Raw genomic sequence first — 7,486 nt, 5'->3', positions numbered from 1 at the left:
ACAAATTATATATATAGTTAATAAATCACCCAATATAGAAAATAAAATCCTTCAAAGCAGAGCTACTTGCAGTGAAGGAAATCATTTTGAACCCACAGGGACATTAATCATGTATCAGCTTAACCCTCGTGTGTGCACAGAACCTTCAGCTTTATTACTTTTTGGATTGAGCCAATTTCAGGTCATTCTCTAATAATTCTGGCGTCCATACCAAAGCATTAGACCTGCTTACCCACGACTCTGACAGACCTCGCATCACAAAAGAAAATCTGCTCCCCAGAGGGCTTCACAGGGAAGTGTCCAATTTTCCGTTTCAAATCTACAGCAATTTCTCCATAGTCTGGTTAGTCGCAGCTATACAGTTGGTCACGAAACATTTGTCCCAGCTGCAGGTGTAAATCTGAGAACCGAGGGCCCCATTTTCTTAATAAAATAATCCTGCTGGAATTTGTGTGAGCCCTCTCCAGCTGTGGACACCTGGAAATGTCACCTTTGACCCCACCTGTAAACTGCAATGACCATGTGAACAAGTAAGAAGTCAGGTCAGTTTACACTTACAGAAGGTTGACAATGTCAGACTGTTCTTGCTTCACTGCAGGGAAGTCCGACACAAATATGAGCGATTAGACACAGAGTGGACATCATACAGAAACACCTGAACAGGATTTGAGAACCACCTTGTAAAATTCTTACTGTCCAGTTCATGTGGGGACTGTCAGAAAGAAGTAGTTGCATTAGGAGAAAGATAAAGACAGTTAAAGACATACAAGTAGTACATAAACTCATGAAGAATAAAATAAAGTTGAGGAAACTAACTTCATTCATTTTTAGTTTGAAAATTACAAGACAATCTTTGAGTCCTTGTAGTGTCATTAACGCATTACTACTTTATGCTTTCTGTAGGGGTGATACATATTTAACAAGTGAAAAATCAGAAGTTTCTAATCGACCAACACCTGCAGAGAAGTTGCAGATTTCTTGTTCCACCTCATCTTCAGACTCCTCTGCTTTTTACCCAAATTTGGTTTGTCAGACTTCACTGCCCACAAAGATGGCAGAGAGCGGTATAAACTGAAAGTCCTGTCTCCAAAACAACCCCGAGGCACGTGTGGTGTTACAGTTGCCCCAGTATTTTCTGCAGTTTGTGGTTAGAGAGATTGTTTACAGTAATTTCTGAAGTGCTACTGTAAAGTGGATTGCATCATTATTTACAGATATTGCTGTTGTGGTATCCCTTCTCTTTAGGCTGTAAATACCCAAACAAAGTTTCATTTACAGCTTAATGGTTATATATAATTATTGAACACACCAATAACTTACCTTTATATTTAAGCAAATGTTTGGCAGGGTATCAACCATCTTACCACAGCTGAAATCCATTAGTAGAAACATATTTATGGTTTAAATTATTTTTAAAAATTCTATATGAGATTATACATACAGACTTGTCTTCATCATACACTGAAAAGAAGGATGCAAATTATGCCACATGTTGCAGTCTGGACTTCTGATAGAGAGCTCCACCTGTTGGTGAGCCGCAGTGCTGGCAAAGGGTTTCAGGACACCACAGGAGGTAGTATTCAATTGAATGACTGCTGAATGTTTGTTTGTGCATACATGTCCAGTTTCATGCAGCTCCTCCCTCTGTCAGTGATAGAAAAGCTCAAAGACTACATTAACCCTAACATACGCGTTTATTTATTTTTTTTGTGCAGAAATTAAAAACGTCCTCTCTTGTTTCAGTCAGGAAGATGCTGTCTGCTCACTGTGCCGCCCTTCTGGCCATGTGAATGACACACGTGATGGATGAGTTCATGGGTGACACATTTGGTGTGAACACCAGGAAACAGTCAACTGCAAAATGTACAAATGAAACTTCTCTGCAGAGCCACGACTCAGGGATTTAAATGTTGACAATCGCTTGTCTCAAACAGTCAGAAAGACCGAATGCTGTAAAAAGTGGGTGTCAGTCAGAAGCTTTCTGTACCTCCTGTTATACAATGAAAGTGCACTATTACGATAACAAATAAAAGTCAAAGTCATTAATTTACTGTCGCTAACTGGTATCATGTATGCAATGACTAAAGGGATTGAATAAAATTGCTGTATCACCATGAGCAGCGGGCAAACAGCACAGTCTGATGAGTTAGATGAGTGAACTTGATAATAGAGACAGCATGTTTTCGACTGACTGAATAGATTTGCATTTTGGAGGAACCACTCAACTTAAAAGTATTTCAATCAACCAATCTGAATGGCAAAAAAGTTGGATCACTTTAATACTTTACAGACAGCTAAATACATTAAATACAAATTCTACGACTAAACGTGTATTCATCCACATTATTTTTAGTCGAACCTGGAGCACCTTTGACCCGGTGTTCATGCAGCCTCATCATCCTGTCTTTTCCTCACATGCTACTCCTTTTTTTTATGGTTGGCTTTTGTTTTCAAACTTCGCAGCACAGCAGTGTGGAAGAATACCTGCTCCCAACGTAGAAATGAACGGTTCATTCTCAGGTAATAAAAACGCAACAATTCTTAGTTTCAGGGAATTTGACAAGAATGAAAACATAGTTATAATAATTATATTCCACTTCTGCCTTCAGAACCCCTCTAAATCTGACACATCAGACCTTTGTGTTGTTATGATAATCTTAATTTGCTGGTATTTGTGTGTCCACTTACATGTGTCATGGCCCAATGGGACAAAATATTTGTTTGATGAATGAATGAAAAAAAGTATAATTTGCAGATTTGTACCAAGTTCCAGAGTGCATCACACAATATAACATTGTTTTAGAAATGAACATTTAGAAAGTCACATTTCTCAATTTTAGAAACACTTCTTTGAATATACGCAAGTGTCAGCTCTAACAGGAATACATTTAGTCTTTAAAACAAAGGTGGGATCAGAACCCCAGACCACATTTCCCTATAATCATGATGCAAATAATTTACTCAGTGTAACCACAATGTTGTTTTTTGTATATCAACCAGGACCTCTTGTGTTTTTTTCACTTTCCCTGTGTAGCAGGTGTGTGCTACCGTGGGGGTTCCTCATGGACACAGACGACCCGCTGAGTCACAAAGTTTGTTTTAAGTTACTTTATTTTCCTTAGACACGCTCCACTGTTCTCTGCTCCGGTCCTCTCCTGCCGAGCCGCCGAGCCACCGTCCAGTCGCTGTCTCTGCCCTCTTTCTCTCCAGGTCCTGCTCACTTATAAAGGAGAGAAAATCATCCTGATTCAGTTCAGCTGCACCAATTATCCTTCTCCCGGCACCGTTCCCTGAACCACTCCCTCCACTCTCTCCCCCCCCGCGGCTGAGCTAACCACACCCCGCCAACACACCCTGCTTTTGCTGTCTGTCACAATTTTTAGACTGAGGTCGTGACAAAAGAAGCTGCTTTGCATAAAAGGATTTACAGTGAGGTAGGGTTTGCTGAATTATTGATCAAACTGAAGGAAGAGAGTTTTTTTCATGTCTGTGCCAAAACGTTTTTCATGTCAAAGAACAAATCTACATCCGAAACCCATATAGACAACTCAATGGTTAAAAGTACACACCAAGAATGTAGCGTCCATTTCAAAACCACAAAAACAAAAAACATTTAATTCTTTACATCAGTGCTCACTGAATGTGTCTGTCTGATTGCTGGTTGAGTTTGCCACCATGGCATCTTTTCTATAGGCCAGCCTTGTGAGTTGCATCAACTTCCTTTTTAAAAAAAAAAAAAACTCTCATTGAGGGTTTTGCAACATTATATATGTAGAAACACATTCCTGACACAACTTTTTGTTTTGCCTTCCTCTGTCGACTTCCTGTAAGCTTCAAATCAAGAAATAAATACGCATGCAGCCTGTTGTGTTCCTCTGCAGCACTTATGCCAAAATGGCTACTTTAATTTTGGATGTCAGTATTTTTCTGACAGGCAGCCAAAAACAACTCCTACTTTGGGAAATGACTGAAAACCCCTTAAACACAGAGTAGTTATCACATTAAGAAATAGTGTTTGCAGCCAAACACTTGATGCTTCTCACAGTGAACATTCCCTTCACTGAGGCACTTTGACCTGCTTTTAAAGCCAGAAGTGATTTATCCCGAGAGAAGTTTGTGGTTTTTGAGCATGAAGTGCTGGCTTCCAACATTTCAGTCAATATATGAAGACATGTTGATATGTCACGGTAGGAAAAGCACATTTAATTTAAATTGACTCAGTTCCAGTAAGCTATAATAATGTGACAGTGAGCTGGTGCACACAATACTGTAGATCACCTAAATCAGAAGTTCTCAACAGGTGGATTGCAACCCAGAAATAGGTCTCTAATGTATAAGTGGAAAAAAAAAACGTTGAGAAAAAACAAATCGAACTTTTATGAAGTCTACAGAATTTCTGATGCTGCACTTTTACTGTGTAAGGACATACTTTTAAGCGCACATGCAGTAGCTGGGTCGGCACTTAATGGCTGAGGAAAAATGTGGGTCCTGAGACCAGTTGAGGACCACAGACCTAAATGGAATTTGTGCGCTTTTAATGTTATTGACTACACCTGGTCTTTGCCTGCTTTCATATAATAAGTGATGGATGGTATAGATGGGAAATAATTCCCACACTAGTTACTTGTGAGCCTCATCACCATGGTTGCATGATTGCAAAGTTAGGAGCTAAGGATTAAAACACTGTACGTTGACAATATAATATCAATACATTTTGGGCGTAATTAGATTCATCAGTGGTGTTTGGCAAATATGAAAACCTCCATATTGATAACACAAGAGAGGAAAGAACCTGGAAGGCAAACAGGGAGCAAACTGAACAACAGAAAAGGGCAGAAAGACCAGAACAAACACTTCCCTACTCTCCCTCTGTTACATATATTACGTTTTTAAAGGTGTAATTACGACTCATGAAATTGATGTGGCAGCTAAATTTCAGGAATTTGTCATTTCCCTGCTGTGACATGCCAGAATATCAGAAGTGAGGAGAGTCTATTGCGGATGTTGGTTTGCTGTCATAATGTTTACGGGATCACATCTGTGCTTCGCCTACTACGATAAGTCAAAATGCCTGTTTTTGAAAAAGGCCTATTAACTCAGGAGCTGTGATCGTTTTCTACGCTGGCTAGCTAGCTGGACGCAAACAGTTGCTAGAATTAAAAACATCAGCGCTGAATTACATTAGATATGAAAGAACCATTTGTTTTTCTGCCATATAAAAAAGAGGGGTTTGTTATAAAGTGTACTGAATATACGATGCCAAAAAGGTTTTCGCTCCTAATGATCACCTGGGTGCTTTTTGGCAAACTTGAGACGAGCGTTAATGTTTCTTCCTGGTGAGCAGCGGTTTCTGTCTTGATGTCCTGCCATGATGGTGGACTGATGAATACTGACTGAAGCCAAGGACAAAGGAATCCTGCAGACCCCTGCATGTTGTTGAAAGAGGGTTCCTGTATGACTTATATATTTTTTTGCTCTTGGAGAGAGTTTGGCAGGACGACCACTTCTTGGAAGATTCAGTGCTGTCCCAGACTTGCTCTGCTTTCACAGCACGTAGTTGGCCGGGATTCAGTGGAGCCCCGGAGTTTTTGGAATGACTTTGGAAACATTTCCAGACTGACAGGCGTCAACATCGTCCCTGTGGAGATGTTGAGGGATTGCATTTGATCGTGACGTGACACGGTTCTGAAACCTGCGTGCTGCTGGCTTTTCTCTCACGGTGACGGCCAAGGTTTGTCCGAAGTGTAACGATCGGATCTGATCCAAATCAGACAAGATAGCTGCCATTTGTAGGAGGGAGTAAAACTCTTTTTTTTTAATTTAAAAAAGAGGCATCCGCTCCCCTGATCTGATCTGACCGTCATCATTATGAGGAAAATGGGGATAAAGTTCACATTTTAAATCTGCCTGTTAAATGTAAATCTACAGAAAGCAGCCAGGTACCTTAGCTTCCCATAAAGACTGACAGCAAAAGAAAGCAGCCTGGTGGAAGCTCACTGTACATGTTGTAGCCTATTTAGTCTGTTTAAAAAAACTGCACTCCCATTCACATTTTCTCGTGAAAAACAAAGTCAATGCATTTTTTTCCTCAAGTGGTTATGGTCAAGTCAAATGTACTCTTTCTGATTAGTGTTCCCATCGTCGTTCTGAAAATCAGTCCATAATTAATTAAGATATTAGGTCTCAAAAACCAGCCTGTCTAATTGACATGACTGAGGTGGTAGAGGTGGGCGGGGCGTAGTGTCACCTGCCTCTCAGTCAGCTCCACCCCTCGCTTCTCTCCAGCTCCTCCCCTTTGACTCCAAACAAAAACGCCCGATTAGAAGCTCCAAAACGGCTGACAGTAAACCGACAGGCGAAGTCGCGGTGAGTTGCCATTTGGGTGGAACTCTGCAAAAAAAAAGAAAAAAAAAAGAAACAAAACATTCGTGTGAGTTTTCATCACTGGAGATAGCTCTTGATGAGCAAAGCATTGAAGTTTGACGCTGAACTCTCAGTTTCTTCTGGACTTGTTCATGCTAACGCTGGCTGTGCAGCAATTATAAGGCTGAAAGATCAGATTCATTTAGCTTTTTGTTGATGCGCTGTTCATATCTCTAGCAGCCGTATGTAACTGGCTTAATTAACTTGTTATCTAGCGATCTACCAAACTGAGGCAACTTAATGGAGCAAACAAGCCAGGCATACTGACCTTGTTTGAAAGATTTGTTTAGTGCAGCTAATAACAACACAAACGATAATGGAAATTGTTCCCAATGCAGTCTAGATATGGGTTTGCTGTGGCTGTTTTCTTGCTAATGTGGCCACGCTAAAAACAGAGTTAAACAACCTATAATGTACTTTTTTTTTTTTTTTTTTGTCAATCCCCCCACTGGGTACTAATTATCAAACTTTACAATCAGGAGTTATGAAAAAACAACAACTACTAACTAACAGCAGCGTAAGAATTTGCAAAATTGAGTCCAAAGTGTGGAAACTCTGAGCGAGACTGAATGTTACGGTGACTCTTTTGCCTCTTAATGTAAAAAGTGGGATTACAAAATGGGATTTATATTGCAAATATTCCATCTTGAGTCATGCAGATATGAACATGTTTATTATTTTGTATGTGTATATTACTATGTGCTAGACATTTTTTTTTAGCCCGGCGCATAGACTTCCTGGCAGGTGAATTTTGTACTTCCTTAGACATAGCCAGCCCTCATTGTTTCCCCCTTTACTTCCAGTCGTTTGTTGAAGCCATAAATCAGACCGGCACATCCGTGAACTTTGGCTTGCAACGCGTCCCCGCCCCCTTTTTGGAGGAAACAAGTTTTTAACAAGATTTTAATGTAAAATAGCAAAACTAAACCAAACTATTTGAAAACCACCAGACGTAAATTGGTTTATAAATGACCCAAAGGCACTCTGTCAAGTACATGCATGTCCACTGTGCCAGCCTTATAACACACAAGGTATGTTGAAAATGTTCCAGCGTGTTCTTTCA

This window comes from Brachyistius frenatus, unplaced genomic scaffold, assembly GCF_029030835.1.
Source record: "Brachyistius frenatus isolate BFR_SWC_R1_liver_20210118 unplaced genomic scaffold, ASM2903083v1 Contig_17, whole genome shotgun sequence".
Taxonomy (NCBI): domain Eukaryota; kingdom Metazoa; phylum Chordata; class Actinopteri; family Embiotocidae; genus Brachyistius; species Brachyistius frenatus.
The sequence above is the reverse complement of the archived record's forward strand: the minus strand, read 5'-3'. Positions refer to the sequence as shown.